Source organism: Rhinatrema bivittatum, chromosome 5 (genome assembly GCF_901001135.1).
Source record: "Rhinatrema bivittatum chromosome 5, aRhiBiv1.1, whole genome shotgun sequence".
Taxonomy (NCBI): domain Eukaryota; kingdom Metazoa; phylum Chordata; class Amphibia; order Gymnophiona; family Rhinatrematidae; genus Rhinatrema; species Rhinatrema bivittatum.
The window spans coordinates 154,745,494-154,762,305 of NC_042619.1; positions in this window are offsets into that span (position 1 = coordinate 154,745,494).

Here is a 16,812-nt window from a genome sequence, read left to right on the forward strand (position 1 = left end):
CATCCTTGCCTATCTCATCCTTGCCTACTCCATAGGCTGTGCCAGTCTCTCACCACAGCAGCAATGGTCCACAAATATTACACAGATATTGTGAAAAAAGAGATAGTACAAGAACAGCATTATGATTAGATGAGTCAGTATCAAGTGACACTGTACAATGTATTGAAAAAGAGATGATCAAGTACCAAACAAAATAGTCTGAAATGAACAAAATGTGGTAGAAAGATATTGAAATGTTCCCAGTTGTACTGGATGTTCCTGGCTTGATTAAAATTAATTTCCTGATGCATCTTAATATGTTGCCTATACATATTACATCTTGTGAACTCCAGAAGGAAATTCATTTTGGCACACTGCAAGTGTTGAGGTGAGCCCCAGCAATAAATTTGAGATCATATCCAACATACCTTTCTTATGAGGGTGGTTCATTCATGTGATGGTGTACACAAAATAAACACATTTAGCTCCAATTTAAAACCGATGTCACATCCTTCAGGTCAACCACATTTGACAGCAGTCACCTGCAAGACCACCCACGAACACCACCACCAAAATAACGTGACTCAACTGCAGGACAGTTTGTAGGGGAGGGGTAAGAGTTACTCCCATGACAAGAAGCCACCAGGAAGCTTGCCCTAAAGAGCCAAAGCCTGGGCCAAATGAAGGTACCAACCATCTGCTAGGTGAGAACTAGCTAAAGATTGTGTACCAGGAAGAAGCTGCCCTGCAAACGGAGCTCTGGCTGAAGATCCTGTGTGTGAAGGAAGTCTGGCCTAGATAATACTTAATATTGAGCAGGGTGGCTCTGTTGAGAAAGATGCTGCATCATGCTGATCAAAGAAGATATCAAAATTTGTCTCGACACTCAATGCCAGGTTCAAAAGGATTACAACCAGGTTATGCAAGGATGGATGAATTCTTGTGCTGGGCTTGCAGTCTGCAGCAGCTGGTATACTCTGACTTGCTTTATGGCATCCAGACTTTCCAATAATTGGTGATTGTAGGACCTGTCTGCACAAAAATATTATTGCTGAGGAGTCAATCTTCCCTTGGAGTTGGTCTTCCAAGTCCTCGCCCCATAGTTGTGCATCCATTCAGTTTAGCCTTCCTAATTATCTTCAGTAACTGTCCATTGGTACCAGAAGAGTTGCTAGACATGAGCATAGACCTCTACTTTCTGCTCCACCTCCTCTCTTCCAGGTAATTTACAGGGAATAGGAATGGAGAGATGAGCCTAGAACAGATTCAACTGCAGAATAAAGAAAAACTGCACTGTTCCCTAATTCAGCCTCTTCCCTCTGGTCATTCATGGCCCCTGCTTGGCCATTAGAGGTAGAGTGTAATGAATGGGTTCTGTATCTTAACTTTGAGGATTTTCTAGCAGAGGAGGTCCACTAAGAGTTCATAGGTGTTCTGAAATGATTTCTATGTTCTACTATGGGTATCTTGTAGCAAAGGGGGTTCAGAATAAGTTCAAGGGGTGTACATTTAATTTACTGGAATGACAGTGAGGTTCTTCTCCCAAAGTGGATGGGACAAAGAGAGGAGTATAAAATATACCTCTCAATAGGCCCAGGAAAATTTATTGCCGAGTTGGGAGCTGATGAAGTTTGTGTTTCCACAAGCATTAACAAAAGGTAGTTGGTTGGTTGAGTGTTGCAGTTGTGGAAGAACTGGTATATTCTGAATTAAGAAGTAGTAAAATTAAAGTAGCCTGGGAGAAATAACCAAAAGAAGCATTCATGGCCTGCTTCTCCAGTCCTGTGGAGTATCCTTGGAAGGGAAAATAACTCTTTCTAGATATATTTTCACAACTGAGATCTGGATTATCGCTCTTCCAAAACAAGGGGATAATTCTCATGAGTCATCAGTGAGAGTGAGTACTGTGAGCAAGAACTAAAGAAACTGTAATGTTTTTGTGAACAATAGAGCATGGGGAGGATTCTTGTGAACTATAAGATCTAGAATTTTGATGTTTGGATGAATATGGAACTGAGTATTTCTATATCTGGATTTTCTACTGTTTTTGCTATGGACACTTTGTTGGGCATTTGCAAGTATGGCAGGATCTCATGAACTGGGTCCTTGCCCCATTAGCCTGTTTTGGGTTGGGGTTGCATAGTGAGGCCAAGAACAGTTATGTACAACTGAACTAATAAAACTGTGCCTCAGACTTGTCTACACTGCCCACCCTGCTAGCTGCATGAAGAAAAATACAAATACATTTTTGTGTGTTTACTTATATATAGCAGCAAAACCAGCAGCTGCAGCGTTAATCACTTGGAAAAAAGGAAAAAACTCCTCTCGAAACAGGCTGACATAGCTTGAGATGACAAAGGAAGGCAATCATCCATACGAGCCAATGGAAGCTCACAAAGATCAAGGAAGAGTGAGAAGATTTATTGCTTTGTTTGTTTTGTTCTAAATAAAGAAGAAATGTAGACTTTCAGTAAGGTGCTATCTTGAGTTTTGGTGGGGAATTCTCACAGCCGGAGGAGAGAGAGCAGTAGCTGGGGAATCAGCATTGGAGACAGTTGAAGACAGGAAAAAAGAGAGAAAGAGAGAGCCAAGGCTGTTTCTGGAAGGGAGCAAAGCAGCAGTTGAGATCCACAAGCTGACCTCTGAGGACTGCCTCACCACTATGAGAACATAAGATATGTCATACTGGGTCAGACCAAGGGTCCATCAAGCCCAGTATCCTGTTTCTATCAGTGGTCAATTCAAATCACAAGTACCTAGCAAGTACCCAAACATTAAATAAATCACAAGCTGCTATTGCTTATTAATTAATAGCAGTTTATGGACTTTTCCTCTAGGAACTTATCCAAACCCTTTTTAAACCCAGTTACACTATCTGCTGTAACCACATCCTCTAGCAATGAATTCCAGAGCTTAACTATGCACCGAATGAAAAATAATTTTCTTCGATTTGTTTGAATTGAGATAATAATTTCATGGAGTGCCCACTGTTCCTGCAGTTATCTAAGAGAGTAAATAACCGATTTACATTATTTTCTTCAAGTCCTTTCATGATTTTGTAGACCTCTATCATACCCCCTCACTCGTCTCTTCTCCAAACTGAACACCCTAACTTTTTTAGCCTTTCCTCATAGATCAGCAGTTCCATGCCCCTTATCACTTTGTTTGCCCTTCTCTGCACTTTCTCCAGTGCAACTAAATATTTTTTTGAGATGTGGTGACTAGAATGGCACACAGTATTCAAGATGTGGTATTGCTATGGAGCAATACCGAGGCATTATGACATCCATCCTTTTATGTGCCATTCCCTTCCTAATAATTCCTAACATTCTGATTTCTTTTTTGATCACCACTGCACACTGAGCTGACAATTTCAATGTATTATCTAATATGATGCCTAGATCTCTTTCCTGGGAGGTAACTCCTAAGATAGAACCTTACATTGTATAACAGCAAGGGTTATTTTTCTCTATATGCATCACTTTGCACTTGTCCACTTCAAATTTCAGCTGTAATTTGGAAGCCCAGTCTTGCAAGGTTCTCTTGCAATTCATCACAATCCATTTGAGATTTAATTACTTTGCATAATTTTGTCATCCACAGATTTGATCACCTCACTCATTGTACCCCTTTCCAGATCATTTATAAATATATTGAAAGACACAGATCCCTAAGGCATACCACTGTTTACCTTTTTCCACTGTGAAAACAGACAATTTAATCCTATTTTCTTTCCTGTCTTTTAAACAGCTTGCAATCCACAAAACGACATCGCCTCCTATCCCATAACCTTTTAGTTTTCTTAGATGCCTCTTTTGCTGGACTTTATTAAATGCCTTCTGAAAATCCAAATACACCACATCTACTGGCTCACCTTGGTCTACATGTTTATTCTTCCTTTCAAAAAAATGTAGTTTTGTGAGGCAAGACTTCCCTTGGGTAAATCCATGTTGGCTGTGTCCCATTAAACCATGTCTAAATATTTTGTGATTTTATTTGTTATAACAGTTTCCACAATTTTTCCTGGCACTGAAGTCAGGCTTACCAGTCTATAGTTTCCCAGATCTCCCTCAGATCCCTTTTTAAATATTGGGGTTACATTGGCTATCTTCCAGTCTTCAGGTACAATGGATAATTTTAATGATAGGCTACAAATTAATTGAAATAAGTGTGAAATTTTATTTTTTAGTTATTTCAGAACCCTGGGTTGTATACCATCTGGTCCAGGTGATTTACTACTCTTCAGTTTGTCAATCAGGCCTACCACATCTTCCAAGTTCATTGTAATTTGGTTCAGTTCATCTGAGTCATCACCCATGAAAACCTTCTCCAGAATAGGTATCTCCCCAACACCCTTCAGTAAAAAGAGAAGCAAAGAAATTGTTTAATATTTCCACGATGGCCTTATCTTTTCTGCCTCTTTAACCCCTCGATAATCTAACAGCCCAATTGATTCCTCATAGGCTTTCTGCATCAAATATATTTTTGAAAGATTTTTTTGTGAGTTTTTGCCTCTATGGCCAACTTCTTTTCAAATTCTTTTAGCCTGTCTTATCAATGTTTTACCTTTAATTTGCCAATTCTTATGCTTTATCCTATTTTCTTCTGATGGATCCTTCCAATTTTTAAATGAAGATTGTTTTGGTTAAAATAGCCTCTTTCACCTCACCTTTTAACCAATCCAGTAATCATTTTGCCTTCCTTCCACCTTTCTTAAAGTGTGGAAAACATATGGACTGTGCTTCTAGAATGGTATTTTTTAAAGTGTCCACACCTGTAGCACACTTTTTACTTTTGTAGCTGTACCTTTCATTTTTTTAACTATTTTTATAATTTCATCAAAGTTTTCCTTTTCAAAGTGCTAAAGTCATGGATTTACTTACTGTCCCCCTTCTAGTCATTAATTCAAATTTGATCATGTTATGATCACCATGGTCAAGTGGCCCGATTAATCATTACCTCTCTCACCAAATCCTACACTCCTCTTAGAATTAGATCTAGAAATGTTCCCCCTCATTTGTTCCTGAACCAATTGTTCCATAAAACAGTTATTTATTCCATCCAGGAACTTTAGCTCTCTAGCATGCCATGATGTTTCACTTACCCAGTTAATATTGGGGTAATTGAAATCTCCAATTATTATTGCACTACCAATTTGGTTAGCTGCCCTAATTTCTCTTAGTATTTCAATGTCTATCTCATCTTCTTGGCCAGGTAGATGGTAGTATATTCCTAGCACTATAGTCTTCCCCAACACACAAGGGATTTCTACCCATAAAGATTCAATTGTGCATTTAGGCTCATACAGGATCTTTATCCTGCCATATCAGACATGAAGCGCCATTCCACCACCAAGATGCTCCTGTCTGTCATTGTGATATAATTTGTATCTCGGTACAGCAGTATCCCATTAGTTGTCCTCTTTCTACTACGTCTCTGAGATGCCAATTAACTCTGTCATCCTTCACTGCTATACATTCTAATTCTCCCATATTACTTCTTAGACTTCTGGCATTAGCATACAAACATTTCAAAATGTGTTTTTTGTTTTTATTTACATTCTGCTTTTCAGTTAACATGGATAAATTGGAATCCTTTAGCTCAGGTGAGTCTAAAATTATAGGTACTTGGACTACTTTTCTTATTATTGGAACCTCTCTGTTGGGATGCCCTAACTCTAATGCTTCATTAGTATCCTTTGAAGATACCTTTCTTTGAGCTATGAGCTGCTGAGCGATTTTCGGCTTTCCCCTTTGTTCTAGTTTAAAAGCTACTCTATCTCCTTTTTAAAGGTTAGGATCAGTATCTGGTTTCACCCTGATTAAGGTAGATTCCATCCCTTCAGAAAAGATCCTCCCTTCCCCAAAAGGTTCCCCGGTTCCTTACAAAATGGAATCCCTCTTTCTTGCACCATCGTCTCATCTACGCATTGAGACTCTGGAGTTCTGCCTGCCTCTGGGGACCTGTACATGGAACAAGGACTATTTCAGAAAATGCTACCCTGGAGATTCTGTATTTCAGCTTTTTACCTAAGAGCCTAAATTTGGCTTCCAGAACCTCCATCCCACATTTTCCTATGATGTTGTTGTCCACATGTACCACAACAGCCGGCTCCCCCCCCAGCACTGTCTAAAATCCTATCTAGGTGACGCATGAGGTCCATCACCTTTGCACTAGGTAGGCATGTTACAAGGCAATCCTCATGCCACCAGCACCCAGATGTCTATATTCCTAATAATCAAATCACCAAGTATGATGGCCAACCTAACCCTTTCCTCCTGGACAGTAGCCCTGGGAGACACATCCTCAGTGCAAGAGGACAATGCACCACCTGAAGAGCAGGTCCTTGCTACAGGATCATTTCCTGCTGCATCAGGTTAATGATCTCTGATCATGAGACCTTCCTCTTCCAAGGCAGCACCAGGGCTGCCAGTCTGGAGTTGGGACTTGGCTACTAAGTTCCTGAAGGTCTCATCTATATACCTTTCTGTCTGCCTCACCTCCTCCAGGTCTGCCATTCTAACCTCCAGAGATTCTTCTCATTCTCTGAGAGACAGGAGCTCTTTGCACCAGATGCACATGTACAATTTCTAACCGGCAGGTAAATAATCATGCATGTGACACTCGATGCAAAAGACTGGGAGGGCCTCCTCTTGCTGCTGGACTATCGCCTTCATTTCAAATTTGTTCAGTTCCTAGTTAAGTTTTAGGTTGCTATGAGAGTAGGAATACGTACAATTAGAGTCCTTTAAATGTATTAGTATATTCACTATATATCTGATAGTGACCTTCAAGGGAATGATCAAACTGTTGATAAGGTGTGGGGAATTTATGAATTTAAGTTAAAAGGCTGATTTTTTTTGAGTGTGTGTGAAAGTGACACCTGCCTATAAATTAATGGATGAGCTAGGGGTGGGTGGGAGAGTGGTGGGAGGGTTGGGAAATACTAACACCCACACTTGTTTATTGCCTGCCTTTCTGACTACCTGTTTAAAACAAAACACACAAACTTCTGTTCATTGCCTGCCTTTCTGACTACCTGTTTAAAACATTCCTCTGTGTCACCTGCCTCCCTTATGCTTGGATGCAGCAAAACAAACAAATAAATAAATAAATAAATAAATAAATAAATAACACTCTCGCACCTTCTCCCCCTGCATCAGAGTTTTTCAGCTTTTCTGTTTCAACACCAAGGGACTTTCCAGGGAGTCTCATCAGGCAGCCCATCGGTGACCAGGTGGGCTAACTGCTGAGACTCCCTGAGAAGTCCCTTGGTGTTGAAACAGGCTGAAAAACTCTGATGTAGGGGGGAAGTTACGAGAATGTTGTTTTTTGTTGGGGTTTTTTTTGCTGCATCCAAGCATAAGGGAGGCAGATGACAGACTTATACTGAAGCCTAGGGGAGGAAAAGTAAATGAATACTAGTGATTTAGGGGTACATTTTTTTAAAAAAGCACGAGCACGTACTTTTCTTCACGCACCAGGCGCAAACAAAAGTACGTTGGATTTCAATAGATAGGCGCGTAGCCACACGTATCTTTTAAAATCCGGGGTCAGCGCGCGCAAGGGGGTGCACATTTGTGCACCTTGCGCGTGCTGCCCGTTCCCCTCCCCTCCCTTCCCCTCCCTTCTCCTCCCTTCCCTCACCTAACCCACCCCCCCAGCCCTATCTAAACCCCCCTACCTTTATCGCAAAAGTTCTGCCTGCCCGAAGCAGGCGTAACTTGCACGCGCCAGTGGCCCACTGGCGCGCCATCACCCGACCCGGGGGCTGGTCCAGAGGCCTCGGCCATGCCCCCTGGAATGCCCCTGGGCTGGCACCACACCCCCCGTAATGCCCCCTGGAACACCCCGAACGTTGAGCCGCCCCCGACACACCCTCCTAGCAAAGCCTAGGACTTACGCGAGTCCCGGGGCTTGCGCGCACCGCCGAGCCTATGCAAAATAGGCTCGGCACACACAGGGGTTTTTTTTAAGGGTTATGCGTGGAACTTATGCGCGTAACCCTTTGAAAATCCGCCCCTTAGTGTGTGATAGAACACATGCACCAGAGAGTGTGTGAGTGATCATGCATATGTGTGTGTGTGTGTGTGTGAATGTGCATATGTATAAGCATGAGAGTGTGAGAACATACGAATATGTGTGTGAGCATGGGAAAGAGAATGTGACTGTGCATGTATGCAAGTGTGGGAGAAATCACATGAACAATCATACATGTGTATGAGAATGGGAAGGAGCACAAGAGAATATTTGTATAGGTGTCAGCTCTGTGGGTTCTTCAGCATGCCCAATATTCAACAAACTCCTTCACTGTTATCATGGAGGGGTATTTTGTATTGAGCTTAGCACTCCCAATCATTTTGAAAGTTGCCTCCTATGCAATCTGTGTGAATGAGAGAGTATATGTATGTGTGAGCATATGAGTATGTGTGTGTATGTATATGAGAGAGAGGAGAAAGGTTGTGCGTCCCTCCCCCCACCCTGTACAATCTTAGGGTGTCTGGAATTGAACATTTCTTGGTATGGAAAGCAAGGGATTATTAAAATCTTTATTAGTTTTAATTATTGGATAGTGTTTGATGTGTCTGGTGTTTAAAAATATTTTATTGGTGTTTGGGAAATTTTGTGAGGATGTTTTTCCAGTGTTTCACTGCATATTGAGTGGCTTGTTTTGGTTTCCAATTCAGTTTTTATCTTAACGTTTCTAATTATACTTTATAGTCTCATTCTGTAGTTGATGAGACTATGTCTGTGTTCTGTATATGTACCCATGATGAGGTATTCTGCTAGTGTGTACCTTCTGTGTAGGGATCTATAGCAGTCTGGTTTGTTCTGTTTTTCCAATAGGTGGTGTTTTCGGGCTTAGTGTAATATTTGCAGTGTTGCAAAAAACGTCAAAAAATGATTCACATCCCTATGTGCAACAGCAAAGACAATGTTAAAAAAAAATACCATCTTAGAAGCACAGTCCTGATGTATTCCACACATTAAGAAAGGTGGAAGAATAGTCAAATGATTGTCAGCATGGCTAAAAAAGTGAGGTGAACGAGGCTATTCTAGACAAAAGATCTTCATTCAAAAATTGGAAGAAGGAGCCATAAGAAGAAAATAAGATAAAACATAAGCATTGGCAAGTTAAATGTAAGATATTGATAAGACATGCTAAGAGAGATTTTGAAAAGAAGTTGGCCATAGAGGCAAAAACTTATAATTACATTTTTTAAAAATATATCTGAAGCAGAAAGCCTGTGAGGAAGATGTTTGGACCATTAGATGATTAAGGGGTTAAAGGAGCACTTAAGGAAGATAAGGCCATCGCAGGAAGAGTAAACACATTCTTTGCTTCGGTGTCAAATGAAGAGAACGTTGGGGAGATACCCATTCCGCAGACAGTCTTCAAGGGTGACAATTCAGATGAACTGAAACAAATCACGGTGAACCTGCACGATGTGGTAGGCAAGATTGACAAACTGAAGTGTAGCAAATCACCTGGACCAGGTAGTATACACCCCAGAGTTCTGAAAAAGTAAAAAATGAAATTTTAGACCTAATTCAATTAATTTGTAACCTATCATTTAAATCATCTGTTGTACCTGAAGAGTGGAAGGTGCCCAATGTAACCGCAATATTTAAAAAGAATTCCAGGGGTGATCCAGGAAACTATAGACTGGTGAGCCTGACTTCAATGCTGGGAAAAATTGTAGAAACTGTTATAAAGAATAAAATCACAGATCATTTAGATACACATGGCTTAATGGGGCACAGCCAGCATGAATTTACCCAAAGTAAGTTTTGCCTCACAAGCCTCTTACATTTTTTTGAAGAGGTGAATAAACATGTGAAAAAAGGTAAACCAGTAGATATGCTGTATTTGGATTTTCAGAAGGTGTTCGACAAAGTCCCTCATGACAGACTTCTACAATAACTAAAAAGTAATGCGATAGGAGGTGATGTTCTTCTGTGGATTGCAAACTGGCTAAAAGTCAGGAAACAGAATAGAAATAAAAGGTTTGTTTTTGACAGTGGAAAAAGGTAAACAGTGGCGTGCCTTAGGGATCTGTAGTTGGACCAGTGCTTTTTAATATATTTATAAATGATCTGGAAAGGAGTACAAGTGAAGTGATCATATTTTCAGATGACACAAAATTATGTAGAGTAATTAAATCTCAAGCAGATTGTGATGAATTGCAGGAGGAATTTGTGAAACTGAAAGATTGGGCTTCCAAATGACAAATTAAATTTAATATGGAGACGTGCAAGGTGATTAGATTAATGCATATAAGGAATTATAACCCTTGCTGTAGTTACACAAGTTAGGTTCTATCTTAGGAGTTGCCACCCAGGAAACAGGTCTAGGCATCATAGTGGATAATACATTGAAATCATTGACTCAGTCTGTTGTGGCAGTCAAAAAAGCAAACAGAATGCTAGAATTATTAGGAATGGAATGGAATGGAAAAGAATACAGTGGATGTCATAATGCCTCTGTATCGCTCCATGGTGAGACCATACCTTGAAAACTGTGTGCAATTCTGGTCACCACATCTCAAAAGAGATATAGTTGCACTGGAAAAAGTGTAGAGAAGGGTGACCAAAATGATAAGGGGCATGGAACGGCTCCCCTTTAAGGAAAGGCTAAAGAAGTTAAGGCTGTTCAGTATGGAGAAGAGACTGAGGTGGGGGGAGGGGGGGACGGACGGACTTGATGGAGGTCTACAAAATCATGAAAGGATTTGAACAGATTAATGTAAATCGGTTATTTACTCTCTCAGATAATAGGACTAGGGAGCACTCCATGAAGTTAGCAAGTAGCTCATTTAAAACAAATTGAAGAAAATTATTTTTCACTCAGCACATAATTAATCTCTGGAATTCATTGCCAGAGGATGTGTTGGGAAGGTGGACCCTTGAGCTGAGACAAGGTTGTTGCTACTAGCAGGGAAGGACCCCTGTTTGTCCTCGTCATCGGTAGGCGCCATGATAAGACTAAATCTTTCAGGAGAGACACATGAAACATGCTGTGCATCTTCAGGGAAGAAAGCAGTCTCAAATGGTATGTGACAGGACCAATTGTTCGGTGATGGAGAAGGGACCAATGATTCAAGGAGCCAGCCTCATTGAAGGCACTGAGAGTTGAGTGTGGCGGATACTAAGCCACACACGGTTGCCTGGAATGAAGAGGGGTGCGGGCCACCAATGTTTGTTGCCCACCTTCTTTGCCTCTTCAGATGCTCACCGGAGATTGTTCTGTGTGCTGGTCCAGAGGGAGAGCAGTTGCTGTTCAGTGAGCTGAGCCATGGGTGAGGGCACCGAGAGAGGTGTGGGAAGCGGCGGAGCCGGTAGCCTGCCATAGACTACCATGAAAGGTGAAGAACTGGTTGCAAAGTTGTGTGATAACTTATTTATTTATTTATTTATTTATTTAAGATTTTTATATTCATCCAGGATATCACATCGGTTCACAGTGTAACGCAAACAGACGCCAGGCATGGCGCTTTACATCGAACAAATAAAACATGTTAACAAGGGCTCTTCAAACAGGCATTCCCAGATTAGGTCCTCAGCCATAGGGGTGTGCATTCGTATTGACCGCATATGTAAAACGCTACGCATATTTTGTTTTTAACTTAAAAAAGTGATGTGACATAAACGATCGGATTTCCCACATATCCAACATAGCTATGTTGGATATGTTGGAAATCGCGATTGTTGAGCCAAAATAAAAATTTAAACCCCCTCACCCTCCTTAATCCCCCCCCCCAGACTTACCACAACTCCCTGGTGATCGAGCGAGGAGTGAGGACGCCATTTCTGCAATCCTTGGCGAGAAGCATGTGACGTCGGCGTCACGTGATTCCCGGCGAGTTCGCGCCGGAAGGCTCGTTCGGCCCAAAAGGAACTTTTGGCCAGCTTGGGGGGGTCAGGAGGCCCCCCCAAGCTGGCCAAAAGTTCTTTTTGGGCCGAACGAGCCTTCCGGCGCGACAACGCCGGGAATCACGTGACGTCGGCGCCACGTGATTTTTGGCCAGCTTGGGGGGGCCTCCTGACCCCCCCAAGCTGGCCAAAAGTTCTTTTTGGGCCGAACGAGCCTTCCGGCGCGAACTCGCCGGGAATCACGTGACGCCGCATCACTCGACGTGGCGCCGACATCACATGCTTCTAGCCAAGGATTGCAGAAATGGCGTCCTCACTCCTCGCTCGATAAGGGGCATGGAACGGCTCCCCAATGTTAGCCATTGTTGTCCTGAGCACATGCTAAGGGATTTCTCTGGTGGAACTGTTTAACTGCATTGCAAAATCTTCATTCTGGCTAAGTATTTTCTGCTTATTTTTACTTCTTTTTGCTTATTGATCTGAAGTTGTGTAGAAGCTTGTGTAGAAAGCTTCTGTGATTATTTACTGCCTGTGTTTTAACTTCTTTCTAGTCTGTTTCATTTTGTGTAGAAGCTTGTGTAGAAAGCTTCTGTTGATTATTTCCTGTCTGCAAAGCTATCAGCTTTTAAACTGGGAAAATCTCTCTAGTTTGGGGTTAGCTGGCACAACTAAAAAACTGGGGCATAAAGACTGTTTTTTTAAAAAAAAGAATTGACCAAAAGGCAAAGACAACAGTCCAGAAGTGACGTAATCTAACTAAATTGGGTGTGGCTCAGACCTGTGCAAGGTAATCAGAGCAAGGAAGGGAGCCATTGTTAGCCATTGTTGTCCTGAGCACATGCTAAGGGATTTCTCTGGTGGAACTGTTTAACTGCATTGCAAAATCTTCATTCTGGCTAAGTATTTTCTGCTTATTTTTACTTCTTTTTGCTTATTGATCTGAAGTTGTATAGAAGCTTGTGTAGAAAGCTTCTGTGATTATTTACTGCCTGTGTTTTAACTTCTTTCTAGTCTGTTTCATTTTGTGTAGAAGCTTGTGTAGAAAGCTTCTGTTGATTATTTCCTGTCTGCAAAGCTATCAGCTTTTAAACTGGGAAAATCTCTCTAGTTTGGGGTTAGCTGGCACAACTAAAAAACTGGGGCATAAAGACTGTTTTTTTAAAAAAAGAATTGACCAAAAGGCAAAGACAACAGTCCAGTAGTGCCCTGCTTTACCCAGCTTGTCCCAGGCTAAACTGTTTGACTCCCTCCCACTCACCCACCCCTGGGGCTTGTTTCTAATAAAGACTGCCTAGATTACCATTGGCAGCAAGATAAATTAGTACATTGGTTACAGTCAAGGAAATAAAGCCACAAATTACCAAGATGAGGACTATCCAATGTAACTGCTGTGGAGCCTTTATTCTGAGGGAAAGCATCTGGAAACTTAGAGCTTGCCCAATTTGTGCACAACTCTCGTCCTTGAAAATGGAGCTGACTGTGATTAAAGATCAATTAGCTTCAATTAAAAGAATTACACCCACATTGCATTACTCAGAAAATAATTCCCCAATACCACAAACAAACCAGGAGTCAAGAAAAGGAGATCCATTAGGCTCAGGTAGGACCCACAGTCACCCATTCTGGACAGAAGAGCAGCCAACAGGTATACCGCCCCACTCAAACAGGTCATCAGGAAATTCTTTAAAAACCAGGAATACAGTTGGCTCTGGTAGAATTAGACCTGTGATGAGGAGACACACAATGTACCAAATGCAAAAAGAACAACAAGCCTTCTCTAAAATAAAAACTGAAGAAGTTCTTGAGAAAAGCATTGCAGTATTACCAGAAAAGAGAGAGAAAACACAATGCATGCAGTATTTAAAGATCCATAAGCAAAAAAAAAATCTAATTGAGATGGAAAACTCTGTCAACAGTGGCACTACCGCAAAAAGAAATAGTGAAGTGAATAACAAATCTCAACAAATATCTCACAAGGAGTCCAGGAAATGCAATAACCGTAAAGAGAGTACCTGGAAGGCTATGACCACAAATGCTCATAGTTTGGGAAATAAAATCCCAGATCTGCAGGCCCTAATGGCTGAGGCAGAATTGGACATTGTTGCTATCACAGAAACATGGTTCACAGAATCTCATGAATGGGATACAACAATACCAGGCTACAACTTGTTAAGGAAGGACAGAGAGGATAGAAAAGGGGGAGGTGTGGCTCTTTATGTCAGAAACAACATCCAAGCAACTGAGCTACAAGGAAGTTGGGGTATTGAAGAAGCTCTATGGGTCGACCTAAAAAACGATGACGGAGCGTCCATTTATATTGGAGTGGTTTACAGGCCTCCAAACCAAAAGGAAGAGCTGGACAGAGATCTGGTTAAAGACATCCATAAGATAGGTAAGAAGGGAGAAGTGGTGATCGTGGGTGACTTTAATATGCCAGATGTAGACTGGAAAATCCCATCTGCAGAAACTAAAAATAGTAGAGCGATAGTGGATGCCATGCAAGTATCTTTGTTCAAACAAATGGTGTTGGAACCCACGAGAGAAGGAGCTATACTCGACTTAGTGCTCACTAATGCAGATAATGTCTCAGATGTCCAGGTGGGCGCCCACCTCAGCAGCAGTGATCATCAAACGGTATGGTTTAATATCACTAAAAGAATAGGGAAAAGAACCACAAAGACCCGAGTTTTACAGTTCAAAAACACAGACTTTGAGGAAATGGGGAACTACCTGGAGGAAGAACTTAAAGGATGGGAGAACGAGAGAGATGTGGATCAGCAGTGGACCAATCTAAAAGGAGCAATCACCAAGGCAACTGCTCTATATGTTAGAAATGTAAAGAAAAGCAAAAGAAAACTGAAACCTATCTGGTTCTCAATGGAGGTGGCTGACAAAATTAAAGCTAAAAGAACAGCATTCAAGAAATATAAAGGAACCCAAAGGGAGGAGCACAAAGAAGAATATTTGTATCAACTGAGGGAGACAAAGAAATTAATCAAGTTGGCAAAGAGTCAAGCGGAAGAGAGGATTGCCAAGGAGATAAAAAATGGTGACAAAACATTTTTCAGATACATCAGCGAAAAGAGAAAGGTCCAAAGTGGTATAGTGAAATTGAAAGGTGGTAATGATCAATGTGTAGAGAGAGACGAAGAAATGGCAGAAATATTAAACGAATACTTCAGCTCTGTGTTCACTAAAGAAGACCCTGGAGAAGGACCATCTCTAAACAACAAGAAACTGGAGGGAAGGGGAATAGATGAAAATCCTTTTACAGTAGAAAATGTGTGGGAAGAACTAAAGAACCTGAAAGTGGACAAAGCCATGGGGCCTGATGGGATTCATCCAAGGATATTGAGGGAGCTCAGAGATGTTCTGGCGGGTCCGCTGTGTGACCTGTTCAATAGATCCCTAGAAACGGGAGTGGTGCCGAATGATTGGAGAAGAGCGGTGGTGGTCCCGCTTCACAAGAGTGGGAACAGGGAAGAGGCAGGCAACTACAGACCGGTTAGCCTCACTTCGGTGGTGGGAAAAGTAATGGAGTCACTGCTGAAAGAGAGAATAGTCAACTATCTACAGTCTGGAGAATTGATGGACCAGAGGCAGCATGGATTCACCAGGGGAAGATCCTGTCAGACAAATTTGATTGACTTTTTTGACTGGGTAACCAAGGAATTGGATCAAGGAAGAGCACTAGATGTCATCTACTTGGATTTCAGCAAAGCTTTTGATACGGTTCCGCACAGGAGACTGGTGAATAAAACGAGAAGCTTGGGAGTGAGTGCCGATGTGGTGACCTGGATTGCAAATTGGTTGACGGACAGAAAACAATGTGTGATGGTAAATGGAGCCTTCTCTGAAGAGAGAGCGGTTTTAAGTGGTGTGCCGCAAGGATCGGTGTTGGGACCGGTCCTGTTCAATATCTTTGTGAGCGACATTGCGGACGGGATAGAAGGTAAGGTTTGTCTTTTGCGGATGACACTAAGATCTGCAACAGAGTGGACACGCCGGAAGGAGTGGAGAGAATGAGACGGGATCTAAGGAAACTGGAAGAGTGGTCGAAGATATGGCAGCTGAGATTCAATGCCAAGAAGTGCAAAGTCATGCATATGGGGAGTGGAAATCCGAATGAACTGTACTCGATGGGGGGGGAAAGGCTGATGTGCACGGAGCAGGAGAGGGACCTTGGGGTGATAGTGTCTAATGATGTGAAGACAGCGAAACAATGCGACAAGGCGATAGCAAAAGCCAGAAGAATGCTGGGCTGCATAGAGAGAGGAATATCAAGTAAGAAAAGGGAAGTGATTATTCCCTTGTACAGGTCCTTGGTGAGGCCTCACCTGGAGTACTGTGTTCAGTTCTGGAGACCGTATCTACAAAAAGACAAAGACAAGATGGAAGCGGTACAGAGAAGGGCGACCAGGAAGGTGGAGGATCTTCATAGGATGACGTACGAGGAGAGATTGAAGAATCTAAATATGTACACCCTGGAGGAGAGGAGGAGCAGAGGTGATATGATACAGACTTTCAGATACTTGAAAGGTTTTAATGATCCAAAAACAACGACAAACCTCTTCCGTAGGAAAATAATCAGCAGAACCAGGGGTCACGATTTGAGGCTCCAGGGAGGAAGATTCAGAACCAATGTCAGGAAGTATTTCTTCACGGAGAGGGTGGTGGATGCCTGGAATGCCCTTCCGGAGGAAGTGGTGAAGACCAGAACTGTGAAAGACTTCAAAGGGGCGTGGGATAAACACTGCGGATCCATAAAGTCAAGAGGCCGCCAATGAAGAGTGGGTGACTCGCCAGAATGATGGCTATTGACACAATACCCTTATTAAATAAACATACACATGCTTACTGTGACTCCTACATCGCTCTAAGCTTCAACAGCAAGAGGTAATGGAAAAAAGGATTTGCACTCATAAAGAGGGGAGTAGCTGGCTTGTTACGGCGGTTACT